This window comes from Telopea speciosissima, chromosome 6 (assembly GCF_018873765.1).
Source record: "Telopea speciosissima isolate NSW1024214 ecotype Mountain lineage chromosome 6, Tspe_v1, whole genome shotgun sequence".
Lineage (NCBI taxonomy): Eukaryota > Viridiplantae > Streptophyta > Magnoliopsida > Proteales > Proteaceae > Telopea > Telopea speciosissima.
This window is the reverse complement of record NC_057921.1, coordinates 43,394,288-43,409,878: the sequence shown is the minus strand read 5'-3', so window position 1 is coordinate 43,409,878 and position 15,591 is coordinate 43,394,288.

The following is a 15,591-nucleotide window of genomic DNA, read 5'->3' as shown; positions in this document are numbered from 1 at the left end:
GGTTGACAACTGACGGAAAAATTTTGTAGGTGGACAAACTTATTGTGCCATGTGGAAAAATGTTTCGACAATTCTGAACCATTGGATTACTCAAAATTATCAAAAAATGTCGTGTCAAATTTTAGCCCCAAATTCACTCATTTACCCTCCCATCTAATTGCATAAACTCTTGTTTAGCCATGCACTCTTCTGGTAGTCTTGAAGTTTTTCATACTTTGTTTTGCCACATGGCCAACTCTAATTGTGTTGAAACTTGACATATGAGTAGGAGACATTGGGTCTACCTATCCAGAAAATTTCACCCCACTAATTTACCAAATGGTAAATCTAAGCACTCAACCATCATTTTTTGCTTGTGGGTTGCCATCCATCAAAGTTGATTTATAAATATTAAGTTCCATAGTAGTTGTTTTGGTTTTTTGAGCATTATTGTAGCATCTATCAAGGATGTTCTCTTAGTCCTTATTTATTCATTCTTGTCATGAAATCATTAAGAGTTGAATATGTTTAAGGGCATTAAAATTGGACAGGAAGCTCCTCAGATTTCTCATTAGCCTTTCGCAAACTATACATTAATTTTCTGTCGTGGCTCTGAAAATGATGACTGCTCTATCCAAGTTGTTTTGAATTTGTTTCAGTATCTATCTAGGTAACAAATTAATTGTGTTTGACATTCTTGGTGTCTCTCCAATGGAGGAGGGTTCTCTCTATCTTGGTACCCTAGTGGTGCCCAAGAAAGGGAAGAAAGTAATTTGGAGTAGTTATGTGGATTGGGTCCGTTCTAAAATCGAGTGGTGAAAAGTGCCTCTTCTCTCCCAGGCTATAAGGACAATCTTAATTCAATCTAGCCTCAACCGAATTCCTTTTTATTGGATGTCGTGTTTTTATTTCTCAGTTTTGGTTTATAACCAATTGGATTCAATGAATGCAATATTTTGGAAGAGAAGTCATGATAATTGTAAGGGTTGCTCCCCCATCTCTTGGGATTTGATGTGTTTACACAAAACGTTAGGTGGTTAGGTTTTTTTGGGGAACTCAACTTTTAAAGCTGAATTAGATTACATAGCCTCGATTCCACCTTTCTGGTGTGTCTCTTCTCCACCTTCCTGGTGTGATCTTTTCTAAGTTTCTCTACCTTGTCTCTGGTTCTTATTCCCTCTCTTTCTTTTTTCATGCATCATCAACGTCCTAGTTTACTAGCCCCACCTATTCCACCTCGGCAACACGAACCTCCTAATATGAATCATCCACCAACTAATCACTCCCATACTCCATCAGATGATTCAACTGAATATCTCAACGATGAGGATGATGTTTTCTTTGTTGATGATAATCTTGAAAAAACTGGGCAACATCAATGGGATCTGACCCTTGTAGGCTTGGTTCTAGCAGGAAAACCTTATAGAAGACAGGCTATTGACGAAGCTCTTCTCAAAGCATGGAATACTAGGTTTTCAGTCACTGTTTCAGCGGTTGACAAAGATTTATTTTACTTTCATTTTCAGCATGAATTGGATCTCCAGAATGTAATCAATGAAGGACCGTGGTCTGTGGCCAACAATCTAATTATTCTGAAAAAATGGAATGAAAATAGAACTTAGGCTTTCTCTCATACTTATTTTTGGTTACAGCTTCATGAGGTTTCTGAAGAGTTTCTACAATTGGATTTTGCTTCAAGGATTGCAACCAAATTTGGTACTCCTTTGAAAACCATGATTATTCGATCTTTCAGGGGTGGTATGAGACAACAATATATCAGATTCAGAGTTCTGCTGGATATAACGAAACCATTGAAGAATCATTATAGGATTATTCGCAGAGATGGCTCCTCTCATGTTCTTTTAATTAAGTATGAGAAGCTTCCTCAATTTTGTTTTTATTGTGGTATGATTGGTCATGAAGTTCAACGTTGTACTACAGCTTATGATGAGGAACTTCTGCATCGACGTATTCATGGTTGTCCTCCATCATCGGAATGCCCAAAATTTACATATAGGCACTTCAATTTTGATCTTCGAGGAGCTATGCCAAATGCTCGCTAATGCGAGACTGCTCCATTCAGAGCTCTATCTTTTGCTGGGTTGCCGAAAAGACATCAACATGGTAATTCTCCGTCATCTTCTCAAGCCGGCAACACACCAGGATGAATTTCCTATCGTCCTCTCATTTTCCAAGAGGCTCCTCGTACTACTCAACAAGGTATTAACTCCTCTCCACCCAATTTGCATTCCAATGGCTCCCATAACCATCTTCCAACTCATACAACAGCCAACGATTCCAATTCCCATACATCCACATTTCCCAATAACCCTCCATTAGCTCAATCTCAACTAACCGCATTACAAATGCTCCAAAATTCTGAATTTTCTCAAACACTCTTACACCTTCTCCCATATCTTTCAAACTTTTCACTTTCTAACCCCTCTTTCAATGCCGTTGGTTCCCATGCTACTCCAACTACCCACCTTCCCAATGTTATCCATCCACTTCCAACATCCTCAATTAACTTGAACGCACCCCCACCTAATGTGCATTTCCAATATTCCATTGATCACTCCCCCCAACAACCCACAACCCAAAGTCTTCTTTCTCACCATCATGACCCTGACAAAGCCTGCCCATCCACCAAGAGAGCTCGATCTGCTATGGAAGATGACTCCTCCAGTATTCATGTCTCTGATGGTATGATCAAGGATGAAGATGTGGCATCCCAGCATTTTTTATCATCTGGCCTCGTGGCGGCTGTGGGTTATCAGCCCCACGGGTCATCATGAAAATCATAAGCTGGAATTGTCAAGGTCTTGGGAGTCCCTTGACAATTCAGAGCCTCAAGAATCTCCTCAAATATAAAAGACTTCACATTCTTTTTTTGATGGAAACCAAAAGTAATAGGAAGAAGTTTGAAAAAATTAAAGTCAACTACCTTCTCATTCATCTTTTGTCGTTGACCCTATCAACTCTGTTTGCGGTCTTGCTCTTCTCTGGTGGTCAGATCTTCAAGTTGATATTATTGATTCTTCCCAGCATTTCATTGATGCTCAAGTTTCGTTACATGGATTTCCCCCATTCTTTATTAACTGTGTTTATGGAGAAGCTAGGCAACATCTGAGATAGGAAATTTGGGATCAAATTCTTTCTTTTGGAAGATCTAGAAGTGCTAGCTGGCTTTCATTTGGAGACTATAATTCCTATCTCACTTGGATGGAAAAATCAGGTGGTGACTCCTCTACTAATAGAGATTGTGATGTTTTTCGAGAATTTACTAATGCTTGCAATTTCATTGATCTGGGATATAATGGTTCACTTTTTACATGGAATAATAAAAGGAAAGGGAGAGATAATATTCGAATCAGGCTGGATAGAGGTTTTGCTAATCCAAGTTGGATTCAAGATTATCCTAATTTTTTGGTTTTGGTCAAGGCCGCCCTTGGGTCGGATCATGCTCCTATTGTCATCAACTCCTCTGATTTTACATCATGAGCTAAACGGCCTTTCAGATTTGAAGATATGTGGTTTACTCATCCGGATTGCGAATCTATTTCGGCTTCTAGTTCTCCATCTCAGCTTATTTCTAAGAAGTTGGAAAATACTAAAATTTCATTTAAAAAGTGGAACAAAGATTGTTTTGGCAATATTCATTTCAAAATTTAGGAACTCAAGGAAGAATTGGAGCAACTCCAAAGTCTCCCTGCTGACCGTTATTCTCAAGATAAGGAGAACGCCATCATCTCTACTCTTGAAAGGGAGTTGAATAGAGAAGAAATTCATTGGAAGCAAAAATCAAAGATTGATTGGCTTAAAGAAGGGGACCGAAATTCAAGATTCTTTCATGTTTTGACTCTCAGGAAACCATATAATAACAGAATTTTGAAGCTCAAGAATCCTTATGGGTCTTGGACTTCTTCTGCAAATGAAGTGCAATCAGTTCTTTGTAATCACTTTAAAGCTATCTTCAAGGAGGAACCCACGGATATTTCTGCTATTGAGGAAGTTCTTCAAAATGTGAGCTCTGTTATTTCTATAGAGATGAATGAAGAATTGATCAGAATTCCTTGTATTGAAGAGATCAAGTCCAGTTTATTCTCCCTTAGTCCTTTAAAATCTCTAGGCATTGACGGTTTTCCTGCCAAATTTTTCCAAAATTATTGGGATTTCATGAAGGAGGATATCTACAAATTTGTGGTGGATTTTTTCAAGAATGGTATTTTCTCACCTGATTTGAATAAAACTCCTATTTGTCTAATTCCTAAAGTGAAGTATGCTAATTATGCTGACCTTTTTCGGCCCATCAGTTTGCACTTTGACAATAGAGAAATATCTTTTTTTGTCTCAATGTTTCATCTTGCATAATATTCTTGGTGAACTTTTCTCACCAAACATCAGGTTGCCAAGGGCACGTTCCAGTAAAATTTCTTTATTATACTCCCTTATCCCCCCCTTCTGTGGTAAAGGGAGTAGGGGGCATCTGTTATACATAAAATATACATATATACGTGGTAGGGCAACATGAAAGCTCTGACAGCAAGGTGGGACCCTCTGCGTCCCATATCACTTAATGTACTTAAGATATTAAGCCTTCTATTCACTTCCAACCAAGTGAGTCACTCCAACCAACCAAACCCTGTGGGGTTGTAATAGCTCACCATCTACCCTAGTGGGTTGTAGCTCAAACCGACCCGAAGTATAAAAGAAACAGTGATGGACAGGGGTAGGTATTCACATTTATTGCTCATGAAGAAGGTTCTTTTTGTTTGTTGTATACAGGTCAAAATTTTCATTTGCATAGTGTTTTTTCAAGAATTTTTTACAGCTTGAAAATTTTACTCTTCGTAATGAAGGCAAAACAGTTGCAAATACAACATACTGAATGCTAGTTTTGCAATAAAATTTGCTATTACCTAAAAAAAAAATTGTTGGTTTTGCATCTATACTGTAATAGCATAGTAGATAGAGGCACTTTTATGAAGAGTTGATTTTAAGCTGTCGATTCTTTTTTTCTGATTCAAGTTATGTACTGGTTTTCATTACTGTCTCATGGAAAGTAAGTATCTAGAGTTTCTGGCGTGCAAGGCTCCACTTCCGCAACTCTCTCAAACTGTGAAGGAAAAGAAAATAAAACAAGAATTAGCATACTATTGAATAAGAATCTCCAAAAAATATAAAGTGCCAGTAAAAATGGTTGGCAAACCTTTACGCTGTTGTATCTCTATATTATAACATGGTCCCTCCACCTTTGAATCTCCAATTGCATCTCATGTAGTATCTTTACGCAACGGTTAAGATCAGAGGGCATAAGGTAAGGACATACCCATGGTTTCTCCACTGGATATAATATGACCCTACTCAAAAATACAAGGGAGGCAGCGTTGGTGGATGGCAAAAATTCTTTCAAGTCTGGACACAGCAAGTAGACCTCTCCCAGATAGAGGCATAGGTACTCGAGCTTGCTGTCGAGCCTTACCAACTGACTGACACGGCCATCAACAAGGTATTTACTACAAAATAAAAAAGATTTAATCATAACCATTAACTTTTAAACTTTCATATTAATCAGCATAATGAACAGGGTTTTATCCACCTTGAACCCATTCTAAAAACTAGAATAAAACCTAATTAGAAACTGAACACTAAGGGAGAAAATGATACTGAAATCATTAGACTTTAGAACCCTTCCCAAAGGCTGTTTTGTCCTTAAGTTGTGATGTTTTTCTTCAAATCTTCTCTATTTTCTTTTAAATTGAAACATCAAAATCTCAATTGCTTATCTCTAGATCCCATAGAGTAGGATAAATTTCTTGAAATCACATTACAGTCCTGTTAACGTCAAAATCCTAAGCAAAAGAAGCTACTCTAGCAACAACAACATCAACAACAACAACCATAACCTTATCCCAACTAAATGGGGTTGGCTACATGGATCCAATAGAGGCTATGACAGTAATAGAATAAGAGAAGCAAACAAAAATAAGAGGAGTAAAAGAAAGTAAAAAAAAAAATAAGTAAATAAATAAAGGAAGAAGTCCAAGCAGTAGTCAAAGTAGCGTCCCAGGAACATTCCCCTACTAGGAGTCGACTATACGGGTCTTTGTCCTCCAAACAACTCTATCTTTGGTCATACTAGGATCGAGCCCTACTACCTGCATATCCTTTCTTACCACTTCTCCAATAATCAATTTAGGTTTGCCCCTACCTCTTTTAACACCGTCAAACTGAATCTAGTCACTCATCTTTACTGGTGCATCCATAGGTCTCCGTTGTACATGACCATACCACCTCAAGCGGCTCTCAGGGGAGCTTCTCCTGTATTGGTGCAACTCCCAGTTCTGTTCTAATACAACCATTCCTTACTCTATCTCTTCTGGTCTCGCCACACATCTTTCTCAACATCCTCATCTTCGCTAGACTCTAGCATTAAAAGAAAATCTGGGTTAACATACCTTTAAAAACAAAGTTTGGACACTCAATGTCATCTTCCAATTTCTCTTCTAATCCATTACCTCAGCAATAAATTGTTGAGAGTGACCTAAAATGCCCTGCCCAGATCCCGACTCGGACGAGGGAACGATGCTCACTGACTGGTGTGCAATAAAGAATTAAAGTTACACATTCCCTCATAAGGCGTCTTTTGGGGGATTGACAAGCGTTTAATCCTATAATTAGTATCAGAGTAGGTGATCGCGAGTTCGAGTCTCTTCGGTGCCATGAGTGTTCTGTTATTGGACGAACATTTGGGGTGGGAATTGTTGTGAATGACCCAAAATACCCTACTCAGATTCTGGCTCGGGCGAGAGAGCGATGTGCGCTGGCTAGTGTGCAATAAGAAATTAAAGTTGCACATTCCCTAACAAGACATCTTTTAGGGGATTGACAATCGTTTAATCCTACAATTGGTATCAGAGCGAGAGCTCAAGACCATGATTTCTTTAATCCTACTAAGAGTTAAAGATCATGGGAACCTCTGCTAACCGTAAGTTCGAAGGTTACAACATTATCCGACCTCCCTTCTTTGAAGGTGAAGGATTCTCCTATTGGAAGAATCGCTTCAAGAACTTCGTGTGTGCCAATAACATTGTCGCATGAGAAGTTATAGAGAATGGACCTAATACCATAGATAAGCCCAAAGAAGAATGGATCCTAGTTGAAAAAACTAAATGCAACTTAACTATGTAGCTATAAGCTTTCTCTAATGTGCATTAGGAGAAAAAGAGTATAACCGAACATGCATGTGTGACTCCGCTAAGGAGATGTTTGATAAGCTAATAGTGACTTATGAATATACTTCTAAAGTTAAACAATCTAAGATTGACATGTTGGTAAACGAGTATGAATTATTCAAAATAAAAAATGATGAAGATATATATCATATTTACTCGATTTACTAACATTGTGAATAAGTTGAAAGGATTAGGTAAGGTTTACTCCACTGGTGAGAACGTTCGAAAGATCCTAAGATCCCTCTCAAAGGAATGGAGACCCAAGACTATAGCAATAAGATAATCAAAAGACATTAACAAGTTAAGCCTAGATGAGCTGTTGGGATCACTCCAAACACATGAGATGGAGCTAAAGCAAGACACCAAGGAGGATGAGCCTAAGGAACCTAAGAAGAAGGTTGTCGCATTCAAAACCTATGATATTAGCGACGATGATGAAGAACTTTCGGATGATGAAATTGGCTATCTGTCAAAGAAATTCTCAAGATTTTTGAAAAACAAAGGCAAAATTTTATTCAATAGAAGAAGATTTTTCAAAGACCAAAAAGGTAAGAGTATTTCTAAAGATAATTCTGATTCTTCTTCAAAAGAAATTGTACTATGAGTGTAGGAAACCTGGACATTTTAGAGGAGATTGTCCTAAAATGAAGAAGTATAAAAAGGCCTACAAAGTTAAACACACCTTCGACTCAAGTGATGAAGACGAAAATAATGAAGAATCACAAGAAGAAGAGGAACAAACGAATCTTGTTTTAATGGTTACCGAAGAAGAAAAAACTCAAAACGAAGTAACTCCTATTTCCCCTTCTAAAGATAAAGATTATTTAGAATTAGAAGAAGCTTTTAAAGATTTATATCAAAGTAACATAGAATTGGCTACTACTAAGAAAAATCTCATAAAGGAAATAAACACCCTCAAAGACCAAAACACAACTCTAACTTCTCAAGTACATATCTTAGAAGAAGAAAAAGAGAAACTGTGTCAAGCCTTAGAATCCTTCACAAATAGCAAAAAAACCTTTGGTATTTTACTTGGAAATGCCTCCAAAGCATCCTTTAACAAGGAAGGAGTAGGTTATGATATAAACAAAGATGCAAGTTCAGTAAAGTAACAAATAAGAAAGTGAAGAAGAAGTTCTGCAACTATTGTAAAAAGAAAGGACACTCAATTAAGGAATGTTATGCTAGAAAGAAAACTTCTCAACTTCGTAAACCAAATCTCAAAGGAAAGACTCCATACTACCCTTAAATTATTGTGTGCAATAATTACAACAAGAAGGGACACACTATTTGGGATTGTCATCATATGAATCAACCATTTCACCATCCTAAAAGACCTTACAATGGTCAAAATAGGAAGAGTCATCCAAATGTGTCAAAACTAAGGAGAACTCCAACTAAGGTGCAAAGACCACCCAACAACCAAGGTTCATATAGAATGTCTCAAAACTAAAGACATTGGAATCCTCAACCATACACAAGTTGGTATGGGAACCAAAATGCATCTTTTGGGGGATTGGCAAACGTTTAATCCTACAATTGGTATCAGAGCAGGTGATCGCGAGTTCGAGTCTTTCCGGTACCATGGGTGCTCTGTTATTAGGCGTGCATTAGTGTTATGGGTGCTCTGTTATTGGGCGTGCATTTGGGGGGGATTGTTGAGAGTGACCCAAAATGCCCTGCCCAGATCCCGGCTCAGGCGAGAGAGCGATGCCCGCTGACTGGTGTATAAAATACAACTCTAACTTCTCAAGTGAATAACTTGGAAGTAAAAAATGAGAAATTGTGTAAAGCTTTACAGTCTTTCACTAATGACAAAAAGACCCTTGATATTCTACTTGAAAATGCCTCCAAAGCACCTTTCAACAAGGAAGGGCTAGGCTATAATGTGAATATGAGTTTAAAGCAAACCCAAAAGCCAAGTTCAAGTAAGATAGCAAGCAAGGGAGCAAAGAAAAATGAGTTTTGTAACTACTGTAGGAAGAAAAGACACTTGATTGAGGAATGCTACTCAAGAAAGAAAAGTCCTCAAGGTAAGAACCCCAATCCCAAAGGGAAGACTCAAAATACCCCTCAAATTATTGTATGCAATAATTACAACAAGAAGGGACACACTATTTGAGAATGCTATCATATGAAGCAATCTTTTCATCGTCCAAGAAGACCTTACAATGGTCAAAACTGGAAAAATCATCCAAATGTGCAAAGACCACCCAAAAATCAAGGTTCACATAAGGTACCTCAAAACCAAAGATCTTGGAACCCCCAATCATATCCAAATTGGTATGGTAACCAAATGGCATGAAAATCAAGGAAAATGTATGATACTAAGATTGATGGACCCAACACACAATGGGGACCAAAACTTTATTAAGTTTTTTTTTTTCTATCCCCGCTTTTTGATAATGCCAAAGGGGGAGAGAAATGGGGAGATAAAATTGTAATTTATATTTTGAACATAAATTGTCTTGATATTATCTCTTTATATCATTTGATACCCTTTATTTGTCATCATAAAAAAGGGAAAGATTGTTGGGGTAAATTCCACACATCACTCATTATGGTTTTTGATGATAACAAATAAGTTAGTTGTACTAACATGTGTTATATTGAATAGAGAGATTTCATATGAGATGAACATCAAGTAAGGGGGAGCATGTAAAAGCTTGATGCACTAAGACAAAGATTTCAAAAGAATGTTGTAAAGTGAAGGACTACGTTCAAGACTTCTATTCAAGCAACTCAATGGGATACAAGACCTCATAGAACTTGTTTAATCTTGTATCATGTTTATAGTCACAATTAATATATTACACACACTTGCATACATTCATTTAGATGGACTTTAGAAGGTTTAAATTAAACCCAATCCATGTGACCAAACCAAATTGGATTCATCCATGTAAGTCCAATAAAGGACTTAACAAATTTCAGCAGAAATTTGAAAATCCAGTATACCAGATCATGAAACAGCATACCAGATTGGAATCCAACATACCGGATTATTTATGGCTTTTGGAATCCGATCTTGAAATAGATTCTTAATTAAATTAAACCATCTAGCCTATAAATATCCACTTATTTAAGTCTCTAATGACTACTAATAATCATCATTAAGAGACTTCATCACAAGTTTTAATTGCAATAGCCTAAGTGAGCATTCAAGCATCCAATCATTACAAGCTCACACACTCAAATTCCTCAACCTCATCTAGCTTCAAGCTCCAAGGGTGGAAGGTACCATACACTCCTACTACGGTTGATGTAACCCTTTTCCTAGTAGTTTTTACTTTATGTTTTAATTGAGTCATCTTGCTCGGAATCAAGATTGGTTGAGTCCTCTTGCTCGGAATCAGGAGTAGTTGAGTTCTTATAGCCTATTGATTAATGGATCGGAAAGTGGGCATATTATTCCTTTAAGAGGAATCCGTCAAGGAGACCCGTTATCTCCTGCTATTTTCATTATCTGTGCTCAAGCGCTTTTAGCTATTATCAGATCTGCAATCAATAAAGGAGATATTCATGGGATTCGTATTCGGAATCGGGGTACTGAATTTTCTCATCTTTTATTTGCAGACGACTGTCTCCGTTTCGGCAAGGCACACATTAATGAAATCTCAGCCTGAAAAAATATTCTTGATCTTTATTGCAGGGCCTCGGGTCAAGAAATTAATTTGAAAAAATCTTCCATCACTTTTAGTCCCAATCTCCATTCCCAGCTCAAAAGATGGTTCTCTCGTATCTTGAAAATACCATATGGGGATGGTCCTTCAAAATATTTGGGGCTTCCTACTGACTTTGGAATTTCTAAGAAGATTCTTTTTCAAACTACAAAGGATCGAACTCTTTCAAAACTTCAAGGCTGGAAGAAGACACTCCTCTCTTCAGCTAGAAAAGAAGTATTACTTAAGTCCTCTGCTCTTCCAATGGTCAATTTTGCTTCTCATTTTAAGCTTCCTATTCTCTTACTGATGAGATCTCCAAAGCAGCTTCCAATTTTTTCTAGGATGATGATTCTAATAAAAGTAAAATTCATTGGGTTTCTTGGGAGAGGATGTGTAGATCAAAACAAAAGGGTGGTCTTGGATTAAGGGATCCTCACTTATATAACCAAGCTCTGCTGGCGCGTAATGGCTGGAGGATTTTGAATAATCCTTCTTCTGTTTTTGGGCAACAATGAAGAAAAATATTTATTTTTCTAATGTTGATTTCTTGCAGGCTAAATTGGGTCATCAACCTTCTTGGGGTTGGCGTAGCTTGTTGGAAGGTAGGGATCATCTCCTTCTTGGCCTCATTTGGATTGTTGGTAGAGGTGATAAAATTTCAATTTGGAATGATAATTGGATTCCATCTTCTCTAACTTTTAAAATCCGTTCTCTGAAGCCCCAAAATTGCAATATTGAGAAAGTTTTTGATCTCATCGATGCTTGATCGAGATATTGGAGATTAGACTTAATCAATTAGATATTTTTACCAGTGGATAGGCATGCTATTCTGAAAATTCAGTTAAGCCTTTATCCCCATGATGATAAACTTGTGTGGGGTGCTACCAAGTCGGGGAAGTTTTCAGTCAGATCTATGTACCATCTCCTTAATAATAGGAGAGTAGCTTCTCTTGTGGACCGCCACAGTTCTTCCTCAAATCCTAAAGCATACCAGTTGATGAAGGAATCTTTTTGGAAACGTATTTGGCATGCTGATACCCTTCCTAAAATTAAGCTCTTTTTATGGAAGTGTTGTGCGGATGGGATTGCTGTTGGTGCTGGCCTAATTTCTAGAAATATTCCTATTAATCCTTCTTGTCAAAGATGTGGAGCAGAAATAGAATCAGTGGGTCATATTTTCCTCAATTGCCCATTTTCTAAAGCTGTTTGGTTCGGCTCGTCTCTTTCTCAAAAGGTCAATTTTCTACTGCAAGCTACTATGAGCGATTGGTTTAAAACTTTGGATCCATTGTTTTCGGAGGATAAGAAGATGGCCCAAGATCTATTTTCTCAAGCTTCATTTTTATATGGTATATTTGGAGAGCTAGGAATGATATTATTTTTAAAAATAGATCTTGGTCGCCGGTGGAGGTTATTCAAATGGCGGAGAAAGCTTTCACTGAATTCAAGTTAGCAAATAACCACCTTACTCTTCTACTCATACTCTGGAGCCATCTCGTACTTTGGATTCCATTACTACTCATAGTTGGATTCCCCCTGCACCTTCTTGGGGTTAATTGAATGTTGATGCAGCTAAGACTAAAGGATCTAAGAAAGGTGGTCTTGGAAACATTATAAGAGATCACTTTGGGCATCCTCTCTCGGCTTATTCGGTCGGTGTTAATTGTGACTCTGCTTTCATTGCCGAGGCCCTTGCTATTCGGTCTGGCCTTCTTCTTACTGCTGGGGGTGGTTTCAAGAAAGTCTTGGTAGAATCATATTGTTATTCGTTAATTCAGCAGTTATCCTCTTCTGATCCAGAGCTTGCCATTCAGAGTATTCATCATGATATTGTTCAGATTCAGAAATCTTTTGATGATTGCTCTTTTTCTTTTGTTCCAAGGTTTGCCAATAGTGTGGCTGATTCCTTGGCTAGGTCGGCCCTTTCGGTTGAGTCTCCGATTGCTTGGCCTATTACCACTCCTTGGCTTCTTCATCTTTGTGAGAATGAAGCCACTGTTTGTAATGACTCTCTAGCTCAATGAATTTTCTTCTTACCAAAAAAATAAAAAAAAAAGGTTAGGTTTTTGGGGTTCTGTTATTCATAATAAGGCACTTCTTCTTAAGCTTGCTTGGAGATTGTTGTCTTTTATATGCACTCAAATGCTTAAGGCCTGGTATTTTCCTAATTCTTCCATTACTGTTAATAAAAAGGGGTCTCTTATTTGGAATGGTTTTAACTCAAGTGTTAGAGAAAAAACTAAGCAATAATGGGTTGCAGATATGTCATGCTTATATTGTTTTTCTAATCGTTTAATCTCAAATGATCATTGTGTCATGCATGTCTCGAATTATCAAGCTTTCCTTTTTATTGATCATCCATTAATTATTTGTTTTTTTTTTAATGGTAAAATCCCTTAATTATTTGTGATGGCTGCTATGATGAGTTAACGGGTAGTGCTAGTTGGGCGGTAATCTATTTATCAAATTCACAGTTTTGATATGTTTCCATGAGTTGTGGTTATACAGGAAATGTGTTGGCACAAAAAACCAGAGCTGTGTCCTACAGTGTTTGCAGCAAGCACTGACACAAGGATTCCAGAAAAGAGACATGGGTGGACAATGTTGAGGTTGTGAGGTAGGTGATGTAGGGTATTATGGCTGGGTGGCCATAATGTAGGTGGCTTATGAAGTTTATCTTCACTAATTAATGCACTAGATTTGCCTCAGGCATATCTATCAGGCCCAATATGGATAGCATATCATCTTTCATTTCCAACCTGAATCAACCTAAATGCACTAGAGAAATAGAATGATGTATTGGTCAACGGTTAGAATGCTAGGTCATCTTATCCACATGGCAAAAAATATAAGGCATGTGAAAAACAGTTCTCACAAAATAGTCAATAGACATGTAAGAGATGTATTTTTGTTTTGGATAAAGTTTTCCTTCGCCCATAGAGGACGGTTCACCCATCATCCAAGGATTTACAAACCCCTCCTAGAATTTTAGTATGTTCCAAAATACTCTCCTTATACCCATTCCCATCCTTTCGCGCCCCTCGGTGAATGGAATCCATGGGTGGAGGGAAAGTCGATGCTTTTGTTTTTGGTTTAAAAAATATTTTCATCCAGCACCCATAAAAACTCATGCTCTCATGTCACATGGTAGACATGTTGTTTTTATTTTTTTTAAAGAAAAATTTTATTAAATATTTAAAAGGGGCAAACAAACCTATGACAGATTACTAACAGAGAAAGCTAAAGCTTAAACAAGAGGGACTCAGTCCTAAACCATATGGGTGAGGGCTTCAAGCCACTCACTTACCTGATAGAAATGGTAGACATGTTCATGGAGAGGAAAGAGCAATTTTTATCCGTTGCTGTGCACTGCAGCGCTGCTGTGCCATCGTGCGGCACAGCAACGGACATGTGTGCACTGTGAGCCTCACTGTGCATCCATGGCCGTTGCTGCGCCGCACGATGCGCACAGCAGCGCGTCCAGTACTAGAGTAGATAAAAATCCAGAAAAGAGGTCCACATGATAGAGAATCTCACACCAATCTTTTTTTATTTTTTTCGATCTATCCTACTCAAGGGCTCATAGGCCAACTACAAGCTAACAATCAGCAACTTGGGGGGGGGGGGGAAGGGGGAGGGGGAGGGGAGAGGGGTGCCTTTTAGGCACAATATGCAATCTAGGAGAGTCGATCCTTGACCTCCTAGGGACATGCACTCAACAATCTCACACAAATCTCATAAGTTCCAATTTGAAGCAAGCATTGGAAGTGGCTAAACATGAATCAACCATAACTTTTTACAAAAATCACATCTCATGTATGGAAAATTAGTGCATTTCTGTAATTTTATTTCCACTTAAAGATCATTTTTAAGGGATATCCACTACTTGTTTTGAACTGAGTTAATCAATGCGATCAAACAGCGTTTTTTCCCCTATTTTTAAATCTTTTTTTTTCTTTCATTTTGGGGGGGGGGGGGGGCATTTTTCTATCACAACAAACAACATAAATTCCTATTTTACAAGAAAATTTCACATTTACATGGAAACAAACAGAGCTTGTAGGGTCATCTGGTAGGGCATTATGCTTACCCTTTACCTGGCAGATAAATAAAAGTATCTAAGCCAGATAAAGCTTTAACAATGTTATTTTATTGGAATACAATCTAATGTTATCAAACACACTTTTCAGGTACTTCTGCAACTTGTTTTGAGCTGAAATTTAAATAATTATGGGTGTTGACTCCTCTTTCACATAGAAGAATTCATCTCTGCCACATGGCAAGTTAGTGACAAAAACAAAGTTAACCGGCACATGTGGAGTTAACAATACCTATAGGCAAAAAGTGAACAGTTTAAGAAGGTGCTATTCAAGGACTCACAGATAGAGCTCCAAATATATGGATTGATCCACTCATTTCTAAACATAGTTAGAATATCTAAATAACAGGTTAAGTTGGACAAGAGGGGGCAAGAAGACCACACTTCTGGCAGTCCAATGATGTATATGGCCTGAATGATCAAGTTTAGATATATAAGACAATTAATTGGAACCGCTAACATGGTTACAAGTATTAGATGTCCCCTCATTGGTAATCATCATCAAAGAGTTAGAAAGCTGTCCCGAAAGGCATGATTTTAAACATAAACATATCTAATTCGGACCATCGAAAAATATCCCACACCCCCCCCCCTCCCCGAAACCAACAAATAT